This window comes from Magnolia sinica, chromosome 13 (genome assembly GCF_029962835.1).
Source record: "Magnolia sinica isolate HGM2019 chromosome 13, MsV1, whole genome shotgun sequence".
NCBI classification, from domain to species: Eukaryota; Viridiplantae; Streptophyta; class Magnoliopsida; order Magnoliales; family Magnoliaceae; genus Magnolia; species Magnolia sinica.
Genome location: NC_080585.1, coordinates 52,358,755 through 52,376,292, shown reverse-complemented (window position 1 = coordinate 52,376,292; position 17,538 = coordinate 52,358,755). Strand labels below are relative to the sequence as shown.

The following is a 17,538-nucleotide window of genomic DNA, read 5'->3' as shown; positions in this document are numbered from 1 at the left end:
CCGACGGCTAAAATCCGTCGGAATTTTCGACGGTAGGGCAACGGCCAAAACCGTAGGCGTTTTCGACGGTTTTTAGCCGTCAGCGATTCTCATAAATTAAAAAAAATAAATTGAAATATCTAATATATCATCCATTGAATTTGGATGATATATTTCTTGCATTTTCTATTGTGTGGACTTACCTTCTCAAATAGGTTGGTTCGTTCAGGGCTTTGGAAAAATAGGTATATCTAGAAATGGATGTGCGCGTGGATCAACGCACATCCATTTTTAGAAATACACATTTCTTAAAAAGTGCTGAATGGACCAACTTATTTGAGAAGGCAAGTCTACACAATAAAAAAGCATATGCATGGCATACCAAAAACTTTTAAAGGCAACAAGAAGCAAAAAACTAGCATGGCATACCAAAAACAACTTACATCTCTTTCGGCTTGTGAGAAGAACATGAAAGAAGATGTAGCTCTCTTTCGTGCATTAGGATCCTTTTTCTTCTTTAGTTCTCTTCTTTGAACCATCTTCATCTCCATCTTTGGATTTCCTCTTAGAAGAAGACACCTTAGGAGTAGCTGCTTTCATTTATAAGAGCCTGAAAGTACTTGGGCCATATCCACGATTCATTTCTCCTCCCAAGGAGCAAGCACCATAACAGGCAAGAAAGAGCTACACTGTTGTAACTGTGAACATATTCAATTAGAAATTTATAAAAAAAAATTTAAAAAAAAAAAAAAAAAAACAATTGCAAAAGTTAAAAGAATCATGGGAAGATCATATAAATTATAAAAAAATCTAATAAGAAATTAGTGGTAGCCTTGGAAATATATTAATTGCAAATCAATAAATCAAGATGATACTTAAAGGTTCCAAATCACATAAAATATTTCAAAAATTATTAAAAAAATATGACTTCCCAGCCAATACGACCAACAAATATCTTATAGCCCAGAATATCAACTTCTGCATTTTCTTAGAAAAAATGAGCATAACACCCAGATCCATAACTCATGTGGTAGACTGAGTGAAAGATACCTCATTTCAACACTAAGGTCTTGGTATCGATTCCCAAGTGGGGGTGGCTAACAGTGAAGTGTGAACTGACAGTGGGTATACTAACAAGCTAACAAAAAAAAAGAGCATAGACAAAATTGAAGAGCAAGTAAAAAAAAATAAAAATAAAATAAGAAATAAGAAATACATAAGAAAAAAATGGTTGCCCATGACATTCTCAAAGAACAAAGAGAAACTACTTACCACAACAGAACAAACCCATACTCAATAATAGTAAGTCCAAGGATCTTTCAAAACATGTTTGTATTGTCTTGGAATATGGGTTTCCAATCAATTTGGCTGGAACTTAGCATGTAAAATTTGTATCCAGTCTAAGATGAAAAAGTATGCTCTAAATGATAGATGAATCATGTTTAGAGCCTAGTGTAGATAATGTATGGCAAAGCACCCTCAATCTCTTTATCCAAAAGCCATGGTTTGAAGGTATTGGCTAAATCTTTGACCCTGCACATACGCTGTAATTGAAAATGATCCACCACACTCAAAGCCACAATTTTAATGAACCTGCATAGCTCATGATCATACTACATCCAAATCACCCGCTGTAGATCGACTTTGGTCAGCTAATGTAGATCTTGTCTAACAAATCACCTCAATCCATTGAGCCAAAATCCATTTATCTATAATCTTAGTATAAAGAGTATAGAAGCTAACTACCCTTTATTAGGATTAATCTAGGAGCAGTTATAAACTTGCATAGTTCCTGTAAAAGACTCTAAAAATACTAACATGGCAAACCTTCTCTAAGTGAAACATGTGCATAATATGTGGAAAAACTATCGGGCTATCCCTACTTGTCAAATCTCAGTCAAAGCATGTGTAGCTGAGCTGGGATGAACTGTTGAGCCTCTTGGAAGACCCAAAATAAGCGGAACAAAAAGGTAAAACTAAAAAGAGTGATCATAGGGAAAGCATGATGCACATTGATTTTCAGTTACGAATTTGAGTTTATTAGTAGAAAGAAAAGGAAAGAGGAAAAAGAAAAGAAAAAGCATCCAATGAAATGAGCAGTACCTGCAACTTGATCCTCGTAAGCAACAAGCAGGTCAAGTGTTGCTCTAAACACACGTTCCAGTGCTTCTCTGGGTAACTGGTCCGCATAAAGTGCAAGAAGTGAAGTCAATCCCAACAAGCAAACTTTCTTATCATGTTCCCTGCAATCACCATAGGACTATTGAAGCCACAGGAAAAGTTTTACAACATGAGGAAAACAATCTGAGAAGCAGAAGTCACCTTCTAAAATTAGCATGCAAACCACTTTTTTTAACTTGTTGTAGCATCTAAAACCAGAGATTAAAAACTTCTGCTGCCACCTCAAGCTTTTACAATATGCCAAGTGTCATTGTTACATTGTAGTAAAGAGCATCAGCAATCTACAATAAGTTTGAAAGACTTATAACTTAATGTGCCTTGTTCATCTACAATTTCAACCAACACTAAATTGAATTGTCTTTAGTAAACAAAGATAAGCCAAAATATCCCAAGACATGCTAGAATATGTTGAAATTGAAACACATTGATATAAGGTACTTGAATTCAATCAAGACAATGCAACAACTGTGAAATCTCTAGTTCCCTAGAGTGAGATGCGTCTCACTGGAGAAACACCGATGATTTCTATAATAATAATAAATATAAAATGGTCATTGAACATAAGAAACTTGTCAGGCAAACATGTTGACATGGAAGGGGACTAGATGGATTTTCCTTTTTATTAAAGTGATTTAACAAAAATAATATTGTTCAACAAAACTATAAATTAATAGAATAGATCAAATGGTTGTAGTAAAAATCATAAAACTAACAATTAAAAGGCCAGATCCAGTACAAAGCTGTTTTGTCCCACAAACACGCATGTGCGTGCACACACACTCATAAAAAAAATTTTAAAAAAAATCCTTCCATCTCCCAGTTACTTGGGCATAACATCAATTGAGAAGAGCCAAATCCAATATCAAGGTTCCAGGTAGAAATCTACCTGTAGGGGGCCCACCATTTTTAATGGCATTCAATTTGCCCATCATGTGCATCCAGATTTGCTTCTTAGCGCTAAAAAATCAGGCCAGTCCAAAATTTAGGTGGAGCACAACACAACAAACAGTTGGGATGAGTATACCCACCTTTAAGCTAAAAGTACAAAAGGACTTGTGGGGCCCACCATGATGTTTTAATGACATCCAATTCGCTTCATGTATGTTCCCTATTTTTCTTCTTAGCACCCAACATCAGTTGCTGCGTCGGATGATGATTAAAAGCTCCCGATGAAACTAAATCTATGAACATAACAGTAAAATGCAAGCGGTCTTTCAACTCTATGGAGTCCATCTTCAATCAATGCCACATCCAATATCAGTAACATTTAGGGTGATTAGGAAAACATAATTCAACATGCTACTAAGAACAATAACTCCAAAAAGATTAAGCCCTCCCAATCCTATAACCATTGCCTTCTCTAATGTTCCTGCTTTGCTGAAACATAGCAAACTTCACATCAGAAACCACAATAATGAATCAACAGCCGACAATTATTGTTATCAAAGCTTGGCATGCCACATGATTGCATGTGCCAACCTAAGACTTATGTTGGACATCCAAGCCAGGCATCATGGAGTTAGGTGATCTGTCCCAAAGAAGAGGACAGTCAGCTCATCAAGTGGGCTGTCAGAAAGCTGTTAATGGTTTTAGAAGAATGACAACAGTCCATACTCATTGTAACTCATACAACATGTGGCCTGCTACCTGCCTGATAAGAGGAGCTGCCTGATTTTAAGCCAGGTCATATACACAGTGGGGCACACCTGATGCACAAGTCAGATGTCATGCACATACACATCTAACCACAGATAGAGGTGAACATAAAGAGGTGTGTGTGGACTTTGCCAAGCTACATGATAACATCCCAGGGAAAAAAAACTCACTCCAACCAATTACAGACCAAGTTTTATGCTAATAGCAGAAAACTGTAACATTTAGAAAGTATCTGGTCATGCTAACATAAGTCACTGCCAATAGAAAACAACAATTAAATACCTGAGTCGTATGAAACGCAACAATCAAATCATTACTGATTAAATACCAGGTTGAGAACACTCATACCAAATCCATCATTCAAATCATTTTCAAAAATTAAATACAAAAACCATTCACCCTAACAGATTATGCGGAAAACAACATTACATTATAAACCCACTACCAAACCCATGATTTAAATCAGACCCATCAATCAAATTCCACAAAAAAATCAAACAACCTCTTGAAAAAGAAGACAACCACAATGAAATATTGAAAACCCAAATCAAAATCCATTGTTGTATATCACCTCCAACACTCAAAACTTACAAAATTTCACACGTACATACATACAAATTCATATGTACATATAAACACATAAATTAAAACCCACAACTATTATAACAATCCCTTCACTCACATTAGTTGTTGGAACTACTACTACTTCACTTTTTTGGCAAAGCACTCTATTGGGTTTGGAGAAAAGTAAAAAAAGAGATTTTTTTTTATTTTATTTTATTTTTTTAAAAAGAAGAAGAAGAAGAGAAAAACATGAGGAAAGAACTTTATTTGACGTCAAACGGATAGGAAAAATTGTATGACACCAAACTGAATTTAAGATGAGAGCACAAGTACCACCTTTATGATATCAGTCTGTCCTCCAGTGGCTATATAAAAGAAGTCCAAACTCAAGACTTTAACCTAAAGAAGGGCTTGTTGAACTTCAACATTAACATCTCTCTCTTTTTTTTCTTTTTCCCCCCTTTTTTCCCTCAATGGATCAATTGTTAATGATCAAAAGATTAAAATGAATAGGCATTTGGGAGCAGAAAATTACTTGCTTGACAAGGACAACACGCTGGTCATGAAGTTTCTCAATGATCATGTCGCAGAGAGTAGTCTTCCCTGATGCTGCACCACCAGCAACTCCTGTGCAAAATGCACCAAATGGTGTGAATTTTCCTGACACTGCACCACCAAAAGTTCTCAGGATACTGGTGGTGAATGATTGATTACAACTCACAAGTATGTCAAATTGTTGCCTCAACAATATTCACAGATTAGACCTGTGGCCCAATGGTACTAGTCGCTTAATCCTAATATCTAGGTCTAGAGTTCAGACCATGATAGATCTACATCAGTGTTTAAATATCAAATAGCATGTGGCGTAGTGTTCACCTATCTGAAGAAGAATAGCTACTTTATACGTCTGTAACTCCTTGTGGAGATCCCATTAAGGCACGTTGTTTGTATTGCTCCAACGTAAACTGAGGACAAAAACAAGATTACCATTAGGCACCACAACAACAATATCCTTCTTAGCATGGCTTCACATGCCGACATCTAAAAGTAGCTCTAATGCTCTGGATACAAATGAGACAAATCCTTATCAACCATCTTCTCTAGCTCAGTATTGTAGAAGAAGCGGCCCCACATGTTATTTTCACAGGTAATGAATGAGCTAACAATGAACACAAAAAATTATAGAGAAAGTGTGAGAGAATTTTGGTATAGAGGCAAATAAAAATCCAAACATATGAGAGAAATTTGGTATGAAGGCAAACAAAAATCCAAACCCATTATCAATTTCATATGAAAGTATGAAGACAGAAATTAAAATTACCTGGATTTTGAGATAATGGATTGTCCATGATAGGATCAGGAGATTTATCTCTATCCTTTGAAAAATGTGTATAGATTAGAAGGTGTCTTTTCAATCCAGCATATCTGCAAAGAATGTGACTTACCTTCAATCAGTTCATCACTGATAAATTACAGACATGTCCACCATGAAGCCTAATGATCCATACCTCCTCTAGTTGTCATTAATTAAACCAGCACAAAAGAAAAACACATTCGCAGAACCTCAACCAAAATTCATCAATCGCAAAGAGAAACATGGAACTTTATACCCACCAATACCTGCCAAAGAGAAGATTGTTCATGAGCCCATGGTATAGATTACAAAAATAGAACATAACATCTTCCTCCTAATAACTAATGAAAGCTAAGATGAAGATAGCAGAAAGTCTAGAGACATGGAAATTTTCAAATTTATAAATGCCTCTAATGAATTCAAATGGCATATCGTGATAAAATTAAGGAAAAGACTATCTAAAACTAAAGAATTGGATGTGTGATAGTAGAAGAGAACTCCCTTAAAAAGAGAGGAGGTGAGAAAACAGAGAACTCCCTAAAAGTTACTTATATAGAGCCACTGGTATGTCAAAGCCATAAAAGAATACGAAAATTTTTAATCTAACTATTGTTTTGACAGGAACAACAAACGAAGCATGTGTAATAAACTCATGTCATAGTTGTCTTCAACATTAAATAGAACATGTAGTGATCAATTACCTGTCTTGTGTCAACTATATCTCATATTAAGTCAGCCCCATGTCTGGCTAAAGATCCACTAGAGAGAGAAGCATACTAGATTAGCTCAACCAATAGCTATTAAGAACAAAAATGAATCTCTAAAAATATTAAGTTAGCTCCATGTCTGGCTAAAGATCCACATTTGTGTATTATTTTCAGATAGACATTCGCCTATCCATGGTTTTTTTTTTCCTTTATAATTCTTCAAGCCAGATAAGCTCTAGTTGATTATCTAGAGTTATTATGTGCTTTGATTGGTTAGAGAGGACTCTAATCTAAGATTTTGCCCTTAGCATATAGATTTATTCATCACTTGTTAACTCATCTTCAATTGTTGTTTTTTTTTTTTTTCCCTTTTCTATTTATGCTTTTTTTCTTAAGACTATCTTCAACTGGATATTCAAAAGATTTTGGTAAACAGGAGCAACTTGGTTGAGTCAACTTTAGAAAATCACATGTTTTTTCTACTAAAATTGTACTTGGTTACAAATTTTCTGTTCTTAGAATTATATTTTCTAGTTTCCACTTCACACTTTCTTTTGTCCAGCCAATCCAATTTAAACATGTTTCATTGGAAAGAGTTTGGTGACTGGTCTTCTTTCTAAGACATTGCCCCTGAAAAAATGCATATGAATGCACCAATTGGGAGTTCCTGATTTACCTGTCTGGGATAAGGCTTGGATGATGATGATCAAGGAACAAAATTTGATTTCACTATACAAACAGTTGAATTTCTACAAAATGCATGGAATCAAATGAATGATATAAATTAAAAGACCAAAGATCTCTTTTATCTTTTGATTACTATGTTACAAAAATTAATAAGAAGGAAGAGAGGCAAAAGGCTAAAACCAAATATTCCTACATCAAAGGCAAACAAGAATGAAAAATGTTTACCTACTGGCCCAATCGAACCACATCACCAACATGCAACATAGTGTAAACAGTTTTCTTTACCTGTTTAATGAAAAAGATGCATCCATTGGAAAAACAACAACTTCATTATCAACAAAACTCATCAAAAACGAATCTCTCATTACTTTCTATATAAACACCCAAAGGATCCAGATCAATGCAAACAAAATGAAAACAGGACATCACACTGCACAGAATAAAAACGAACCTGCACATGTCACACAAAAGTCCTCCAAGTGTCCACATAGCCAAAAATAAATGAAAGCAACATGGGCCAGGATAGTTAGAGTGTTGATAAAGAAAATAATTTTGATAGTGGAGGCAAACATCCAAGCATGTAATACTAGATATACATTCGTACACCACTAGAATGACCTTCCATTGATAGACCAAAAGACACGGATGCCATTGTGTCTTGTGGCTAAGGGTAGCTGATGGGCTAGACTGCTATGTGCATTTTCCACCATTTTCCTATATTGCAATGACATCCACCCTACATGTGTGGTACCCGTGCCTAAATCCAGATCGCAGGCACCACTATTGATGGAATATGTACCCAAAATCCCATTAATTAGATGATCCTAACCATCAAATAACGGTTGTCACTGTTTAAAAGGAAATTGTCTATGGAATAAAGATGTTATTGTCTGAGAAATTAAATTATTACTTTGCACAACAGGTATATATTTTAGGCTTTCAGCTAAATGTAGGTGAATGAACTTCCTAACACTGAATTATAAGAAAGAATGCTCAAGATCCTTTAAAAAGTGTCGATGGCTAATCAACAAGACATGTCTTCACCTCATGAAAATGTGTATCATCCTTGTAGCAAAATAAAAACACAAATAGGTGCACAATTCTCTACATTATTGTGTTATGATGCCCCTTGACAAGGATTAATTAGTTCTTCTTGTAACTAAAATTGCTATTAAATAGAAAGAAATATATTATAACATATACAATTAGAAATCAAAAATCACTAAAGTGGAATGGAACTCCCAATACACAAAGATGATCATGTTACATAACATGAGCATGAACAAAAGAAACCTCCCTCAAAATATCGCATTTGGCCCATATTTTGAATTGCTTACTCTAAGCCCATTCAAAATTTGGACTTTCCTGAGTTTCCAAGGAATAGGGCCATCAACATTCCCCCATGAGATTGCATTTAAGAAACCAGCTTGAAAAATCCAAAACATGAAGAAGAAAAAAAAAAAATTTTAAAATAAAATTCATAAGCTTTGTTAGAGTCCCTAATGGATAGCAAACATACATTCAACACCTGTATGACATCTTGAAAATGCCAAAAGAGAGCTCCCCACCATCCAGGAGTAGAACATCTAACAAAACACCATCAAATTTATGGTCCAACTGGTGGGACTTTACACACATAGTTGTCAATACCCTTTCAATGGCCATTTAATTTTGCATAATGTGGAACGGTATGCTTAGGTGTCTTAGTTCAGAAATGGTAGACTAAATTTTTAAAAAAGAAAAAAAATAATAAAGGATGAATCATTGATTAGGGCTTTAGAGGAGGAACTCTCTTTCCCATGTTGGGTTATGATCGCTCGCAAGTACTCCAAAATCAAATTGATTTATAGGCTCTAATATTTAATTAGTAGATATTTTTTTACTTTAATTTGGACCATTCATTTTTCTGGAGAATCCAAAAAATGCTTTCATAGAGGAAAGAAAAAAAAAAAGAAGAAGAAGAGGTCTCAGAGCGAAAATAATTCCTGCATAGTTTAAATTCACCAGCAAGGCAACATTTAAAAAAATAAATTGACAATGTGGAGTTCACCAGGGCCAATCTAGGATCTTCTCCTCTTTTACAAGCAGCTTCTATCTCGGGACCAGAATGATTGCGGGTCCAATCCTGCAGAATATCTTGTATTATGATCAACGGTTCCTCGATGAAGACCTGAAAATTTAGATTTAATCAAAGGAGAAACTTACCCTAATGCGGCCAAAAAAAATCTGGATAACTGAAGCACCAGCTTGAGCTGCAACTGCTGCTTATGAAAAGCTGCTCGAGCATGATGGAGAGAGAGAGAGAGAGAGAGAGAGAGAGAGAGTGAGCAGAGAGTGCCGAAGAGAGCGGAGAGGGAGATCGAGAGAGCGAGCGAAGAGGGCCGGAGAGTGAGCGGAGAGGGAGATCGAGAGAGAGAGCGAAGAGGGCCGGAGAGCGAGCAGGGAGGGCCGAAGAGCGAGCAAAGAGGGAGATCGAGAGAGAGAGCAGAGATGAAAATGGGAAAAGAGCAAATGGCGCTCGATATTTGGGAAATCCAATTCTAAATAAGATAAACATTTCAAATCCAAAATAGTGTGCATTTACCATATTTTATAACAAAAAAAAAATCTGTTAACAATCGCACATGCAAGAGGGACCATTTTTTGGATGGTTAATATTGTATTATATAAGAAAATTATAAATATTAAACATTTAGAACTAGACAGATTATTTGAATGGTCTGGATAACTCTATCTCATTGCCACTATTTTCATGAACGAGTCACCACTATTTTACATTCTGTACAAAACTCACAGTTTTTTGCAGAAGAAAAAAAAAACGATAAGCATAGCTTTGGAAAGGGGAGGGCTCTATGGGCCCCACCATGATGGATATGTTTCATCCACGCCGTCCATCCATTTCTTAACATCATTTTGGGATTGATCCCCAAAACTGAGCCCTAATTAAGTCACAGGTGGACCACAAAATGATAAAACACTAGACAGTTGGACATCCACCATTCAAAACTGCCAATGCGCCGACGGATTATTAAGTTTCGCCGATAGATTTTAGTCATAGCCAAAACCAACCCAAGTCCGTCGGCTTTGCCCAGTTTTTTGGTAGTGTTCCCTAAACCTCGAGTGGTACCCTCGAGCCTCATCATCAAGACCGGGCGGATGTCATAGGTCACTTGGTGTCGAAGACCATAGTAGGCCTGACTCCCGTCGACGTGTTCAGGTGAGAAGAGGTTCGACCATGCCTAGCTGAAGATTTGGAGCGAATGTGGTTGGGTTTGACCAGCCCCCGAAATGGGTCCGCCACCGGCATGCCGGGTGGGTATTGGCATGGCTATAAGCCCCCCACCGATAAGGCGGGTATGCGAGGCCTTTATTCAACAAGTTTTGAACTTTTTTTGGATACTAGGCCCTAGTGATTCCTAATGATGATAACTATATTGTGATGTGGATTTTTAGAGGAGGACCTACATGCCTACATATACACAACATACCTTTGCATATCATCATTTGCATTACAACCTATCCATTTGCCTTTATGTAGCATTACATATCACCATGTTTCAATTTATGTACTCTGATATTTTGATTGTTATTGCATGCTTGTATACTATGCACACACGAGTGTACTCACTAGGTTTTTTGCCTAAGCTTCCTATTTCCCATTTTTTTAGGGAAGGAGTAGCTTGGAGGATTTAGCTCTTTGGATACATTTTATCTAAGCTATATTTTGGCGATGCCTTCATTTTGTACATTTTGGAAAAACATTGTACTTGTATTATGAGTAAATCTATAATGGAGGCTGTTGCTCAGTATTGTGATTACGGATCATCATGGTCAGGTATTAGTATTTTTTTTAAAAAAAATCTATCAAAAACCTTCCTTGTGGTGCGTCGAACTCGGGACTTGGTGTATGGAAGTCGAGTGCCGGATTTGGGGCATCACGAAAGCTATCTGCGTCCCCGAATTTGGGATGTGACAGTACTTTGTTGGATGAGCTCTTGGGTTTGTATGGGATTTTGAACTGATTCCTCTTGAGGTTTCCCTTGATTCAAGAATTGGTTAGGGATTCCTTGAGGCATAATAGTTTGTCCATTCCTCCAACTGAAGTTTGGATTATTTCTCCAACTTGAAATGTATGTGTTTGGAGTGATTCCTTTGAAAGGCCTTTGGTAATTGTTCACAGCATTGAATTGCTCATTCGGTATTTCTTGAAAAGCAGGTATTGTTGGACAATTTTTAATTGTATGAATGTTACAAGCACAAATACCGCAAACAACTTCCTTATCATTATTTTTCTTAAGTTTTATGGCCTTGAGTTTCCTTGTGAGACTGGTCACTTTAGCATTTATATCTTCCTCTTTCAAAAGATATATTTCACCCTTCTCCTTTGATTGAGTAGGCTTAGAAGTGGTGTTAGGTCTTGGGGAGATGTCCCATAATTGTGCAGTTTCAGAAAGTTTGTCAAAGTAGTCCCACACATCATCGACATACATGAATTCCCCATTGCACATTGTATCAACGAACTGACCAATGGAAGATATCAGTCCTTCATAGAAGAAATTTGTTATGCGCCACGTTTCAAAATCGTGTTGTGGGCATGAACTGACAAGATCCTTAAACCGCTCCTAACATTAGAAGAATGTTTCATCTTTCTTTTGGGCGAAGTTCATGATCGACTTTCTGATGGTATTAGTCTTATGATATGGTAGGAATTTCTTTATGAACTCCATTGTCATGTTATTCCATCTACCAATAGATCGTGGACGTAGTGAATGCAACCACGTCTTAGCTTTTTCTTTTAAGGAAAACAGAAAGAGTTTCAACCTGATCATGTCCTCAGACACATTAGGAAAATATAAAGTGGCTATTATCTTGTCAAACTCTTTCAAGTGTAAATATAGACTTTTAGATTCAAGTCCATGGAACTTTGGAAGGAGTTGAATCACTCCTAGCTTGATGTTTATATTTCCTGTATTTTCTGAAAAAATCATATAGGATGGTGTGCTCACCCCCGCCGGTTGTAAATAATCTCATAAAGTACGAGGTGGGGGTGCATGATGCACCTCAATCTCATCTTGGGCCTCCTCAACTGGAGGTTGAGGTTGATTTGCAGGCTGATTAGCTGTCATCACTTCTATTGACTCAGAAGACCTCGAGTGGTGTCTAATCATTTGACGGATAGGTAACCCTTCAACTAATCCTCCTCCATTCAAAATATGTAGAGTGTTATCACAGACCCAGCTGGGCATGAAACACTCTCAGCCTTCAAGTTTAGAATCTGACCTAAAATCTAAGAATTGAAAACTACAGCAAATAAGTAGGGGAGAGAGTTAAAACGAAGTTACCAGTTAAGAGATGCTAGGCCAGGATCCTACAAACTACAAAATAGGGAACAAAGTTAGTTTCTAAACACAAAGTAGAAAAATTCCTAACCTAGAAATAAAATAGAAAGTTAATCCTAATCTTAACATAATTCTAAAACTAATTAAATTCAGAAAAGCGCAATCGTAGTCCTCGGCAATGGCACTAAAAACTTGCACACGCCCCCAAGTGTAGGTTCACGAAGTAGTAATAATCTCAGTGAGACCGAGGTCGAATCCACAGGGACTAAACTCATACGTTTCTAAAAGTAACTAGAACTAGAACTAGAAGAAGATATAAATCTAAATCTGAGTAATTGGAAAGAGTAATTGTGATTGATGTAATTGAACTTGTGAATTTAAAGGTGGGAACTAGGGTGCCAAGGATCCACTTGTAGCAATTGAGATGCTACCTTACTTGATTCAAAAGATCCAACTGAAATCAGAGTCCTATCTTATCCAGTTGGAAAGAGAGATGATCAAATCTCTGAACTTCTCCTTAATCCAGTCTCAATGGAAGAGAATTGTGGAGATGGAAAGGATTCTATTAGCCAACAATGCCCAAGGGACAATGGAAAACAATGGGATTTACCAATCCAACAATCTCAAATAGGAAAAGAAGATATCTAAAGCCATCTCAGATTATTGTAATTTGAGTCACAACAAACCATAGAAAACTGAACATATTCCTTAAAATCAACTAGAAATCAATGAAGTTCAATATAAACATGAATCAAAACAAATTAAACATCCCAGTCATTACGTCAAAATCGTGAATTTGCAACGGATCACTAGATCCATCGCAAAACCAAATTAACGACGGATTTGGTTTGTTGCAAAAATTAAACAACGGATGGGAATTTGCAACAAATCCTATCCATCACAAAAAAATAAAAATCCGTCGTTGTACTATGGGAAAACTGGCGTGGGTTTTCATCGATATAAATATTTGCGACGGATACGGTCTGTCGCTAATCTTAGGAGAAGCATTTTTACGTCCCAATCCCTCATTTTTTGACTTGTTCAGAAATTAGCAACGGATTTGGTCCGTCGCTAAACAAATTTGCAAATAAACGGAAAATATAGAAATAGATTTGTTGTTTAATATAGAAAAATATAGAATCAATTACACCTGAAAATCATCAAAAAAAATCTTCACACGATTGTTTAATAAGAATCCCGTTCACAAAATTCAAAAGATAAGGCTGAATATGAAACTAGGCCAAATATCATTTTGGGTGTGTTTGGATGCTCAGTTGGGCTGAATAGCAAACTGAACTAAATATATAGTAAATAGCCAAAATTAGGTCAACTACTAATGAAAAAAGGTAAATGTAAAGAATATCATCTACCTTGAAAACTAAACAATTATTCTCAATATTTCTACAAACATCCAAATGTAACATAACACAATTTAAACAAAAGATAAATGGAATAGATGATAGACTTATAAATTGCTTCCATTGATGTTGCATTGTGAATGCTAGCATGATGGTCCTCCTGAACATTGAGAGACATTATATAAACACATTTGATAAAGTGATCAATGCAATCCCAAGATTTGAGTTATTTACTTGGCTTTTTGCCATAAATTCCTTGAAGTTGTCACACTGATTTTACTTTTAAATCATGCCTACATTTATTCAACATGAGTTGGCTTTTCCTCATTAGACCAGCTTCATTATTCGTGTCCAACACAGAAAGAGATATTGCTAAAGAAATGAAAGGAAAAATTGAAGAAATGAAGGCCAAAGCAATCGCCCTGAGGACCTAAAAGATGGGGCTTTCTAACAAGATCATGGAAATGAAATCCGTGATAGCATCCCTTAAAGGAGAACGAAGAGCCTTGGAATCAGTGATCGAGGAGAGAACAGAATCAAAATTCTAGTAGATGAGGAAACAAATGCGACTGAGGGAAACCTTCAAGTGACAACTCTAATGGAGCTTTTGAAGCAGAAGGATTCTGAAATTGAGGAGATCAAACGCCGCCTCAGGAAGCCAATTAATGTCTAGCCTGTTAGTGACGATAAACTCATCAAATCTGCCCGTAAATGTAACTAAGGTGGAAAATATCTTGCCTTCAGCAGAGAATGCTACAATTTCCCAAGATGGTGAAGCTTTGGTAAAGAGAGGTGAATATGGGGATAAAAAATGGAATAGAGGGTAGAGATGGTCTATCAAAGGAGCCGGATGGCAATCAAGATGGGTACAGTGTGAGGAGAGAAGGAATGGGTGAGAAAAATGCATTAGGGAGTCGTGAGGAGAGAAGGAACTTTTTAGGGGGCAACCAAACAAGCCATGAGATGATAATAATGACACCAATAGAAAAATAGTTATCAAATGAAGAAATCACCTGTGTCATGGGTTGATGATAACTTCCTTTGTCCACCTCATCTCATTCCTCCACAAGCTATAAACAAGCATAAAGAAGCAATTACACTCACCATGCATAGCGAGGAAAGTTGCTTCTTTTAGAATAAATAAGCATACAAATATCTTTCAGAATGAAGCTAAGTTGATCAACTGGCTATAGTAGAGTGACTTGGATTCAAGCTGAAATAGACTGAAATGGATCTATTAATAACACGACCATTATAACTATCAAGAAAAATAAAAATAAATAAAATACAAAAATCTACTAGTTTTAGCAAATTCCCATGCTGAGTTGCACATTGATCTCAAGTCTGAAACCTAATTCAGTTGAATTGTCTAGTTATTAAGATTGGTTTCACTCCAATCACAAATTAAATGCTCTATAAGAAATAAATTTGTTAATCAACCAATGTTTGTATGTTCCCAATATTAAAGCCAGGTCCAAAGTTGGCACAATATAATCCATATCATTGACCTCAGTTCAAAGTCAGTACCTGTTAAAAACAGCTCAGTGCAACCAAAATAATATACACGTACACTCTTCTTATACTAGCATACTTTTCATTTTCACATACGGACTTGTATATGTTACAAAGAATAAAACTTTTTTTTCATTTTATTATTATTGTTTTTTTAATGTTAGCTTGTTAGTACACCCCACTGTCAGGTCACACTTCTCTGTTAGCCACCCCCACTAGGGATTGATACCAAGACCTTAGTGTTGAAACGAGGTATCTTTCACTCAGTCTACCACTTGAGTTATGGATCAGGGTGTTGCAAAGAAATTAAAAAATAAATAAATAAATAAAATAAAAAAAAAAAAAAAAATTGCATCCTTAAGCACCTGAAAAGGTTCATAGTTTAGTTGTGCGTAGAAAAAGAGGTGAATAATGTAACTTATGTTAATGTACCCTAGTAAGGGCATGGCTTCTAAAGCAATCTTTGTTGGGGGTCGTTGCACAAAACCTTAGGATCTAGCCTCCCAAATACACCAGAATTATGGGATAATAAAGCTATGAAATAAATCAAAGCACAAAACCACACAACATAAGAGATTTTTACATGGAAAACCCTCAAAGAGGTAAAAACCACGGGACCTAGTCTACAGCAACAATCCACTATGAAGTAAAACGTTACAACCGATCACAAGCACACACCATTTGGATCAAACCTTCTTCACTCACACAGGAGTGGATGAACAATAAGAAAATAAGAAACACGGAGAAATCTCACTGATCACAAGGACGTAGAAGCGCTGAGATGTCGAGTGCACAGTAGATCACCTCTACGAGCAGAACCTCCCTTCGACAAGCTTCTTCTCTCTCTCTCTCTCACCTTTGATAGCCCTAAATCCTTTAGCAAACCCTTGCAAAGCTTTAGGAAACTCCCTTACATTACCTAGAAAAGCCCTAGGAACCCCTATTTATAGTTTAGGCAACTCGCTTTCGCACATCTTGCGAAACCGTCTCAAATTTTCACAATCTGCACAAAATCCAGACTCAAATCTGCGTAACCTTGACTGGTCGAGCAGGGTCCTCAACCGGTTGAGCAGCCCACTCGACCAATCGAGCACTACGGAGTTCCAAATCAATTTGCTCGCTGGACTTTGAGTCGAGCACCACTCGACCAGTCAAGCAGTGCTCTCGACTGGTCGAGCAACGCAGTGATTCCACTACTTGTGGCGTTCGAACCGCACCACATCTCCTCTAACCTGAGGAGAAAAACCCCATCAAATCTCCCCATTTCCACCTCAGGAGGAATCCGCCATCTGAGAGCTTGCGCATGAACACACAGTGGTCCGACTCCGTTCTGTCATACCCATGTTTGAACATAAACGATTCGAACTTCTTGTACCATTATCGTGGAGCTTGTTTCAGCCCATACAAGCTCTTCCTCAGCCTGCACACCATATGCTCTTTGTCATTGACTTTGATGTACTCGGCCTCTGTCATCAACAATACTACGACCTTCTGTAACTTGCTTTGCCAAGAGACCGCTTCCCCTACAAATGTGAACATGAACCTCGATGTAGACTTCCTGGAGTCTATGTCACCTGCCATATCTGCATCTATGTAGCCCTCTAACACAGGTTTTCCATCACCATAGCATAGGCTCAACCTGGATGAGCCTCTTAGATACCGCAATATCCATTTCACCATATCATAGGTGTGGTTTTTATGTAAGGATCCCATCTCCTCTTGCATAGCTTACAACCACTCCCCCTATGCTCGTCGGCTAGGGCCTCAGAATAATCTTCTGGCTCTCCCCCATCAGTGAGCATACTTTAATCATACGGCGAGTACCTCTTGGACGACTGTCTGTCCCTAAATGACCTCTCACATGTGGCCAGCAGGTGGATCAAGTGGGGGCTGCTCCCCCGGTCCATCTTTTGTAGGAACTCTCTCATCCTCTGCACCTTGCTATACTCCCCCATTAGGTACCATGGAAGGAATAACTGCATCCATATCCTCTAGCTTACGTGAACTAGGCTAGTTCTTCTCTGGCTTACCAATGTCTTCTATACACTGATCTTTAAAGAATACCACATCTCTGATCTTAACGAACTTCTTCTCAATCGAATCCTATAATCTATAACCGAACTTTTCATCACCGTACCCCAAGAACGCACACTGTCTGATCTTCATATTGAGCTTGGACCTCTCGTCCTTTGGTACGTGAA

The 17,538-nt window shown here is 37.1% G+C and overlaps 1 long non-coding RNA gene and 1 other non-coding gene across 10 annotated transcripts; one reads left to right on the top strand and one right to left on the bottom strand.

The window, feature by feature from the left end:
* Window positions 1-1,359: 1,359 nt before the first annotated feature.
* On the bottom strand, window positions 1,360-9,452 carry LOC131223763 (uncharacterized). Of its 9 annotated transcripts, XR_009160671.1 has the most exons (8): window positions 9,334-9,452; window positions 9,179-9,253; window positions 7,354-7,413; window positions 7,118-7,190; window positions 5,702-6,000; window positions 5,257-5,539; window positions 4,916-5,007; window positions 1,360-2,441 (listed from the first exon to the last, which is right to left on the bottom strand). It is a non-coding gene; the product is annotated as an uncharacterized LOC131223763 (long non-coding RNA). The 9 variants fall into 9 exon arrangements; XR_009160672.1 differs by lacking the exon at window positions 7,118-7,190; XR_009160667.1 differs by having other exon boundaries at window positions 1,363-2,441; window positions 7,118-7,413.
* Window positions 9,453-11,706: 2,254 nt separating this feature from the next.
* LOC131224479 (small nucleolar RNA R71) lies at window positions 11,707-11,813 on the top strand. The gene has a single exon (XR_009160960.1). It is a non-coding gene; the product is annotated as a small nucleolar RNA R71 (small nucleolar RNA).
* The last annotated feature ends 5,725 nt before the right edge of the window (window positions 11,814-17,538 follow it).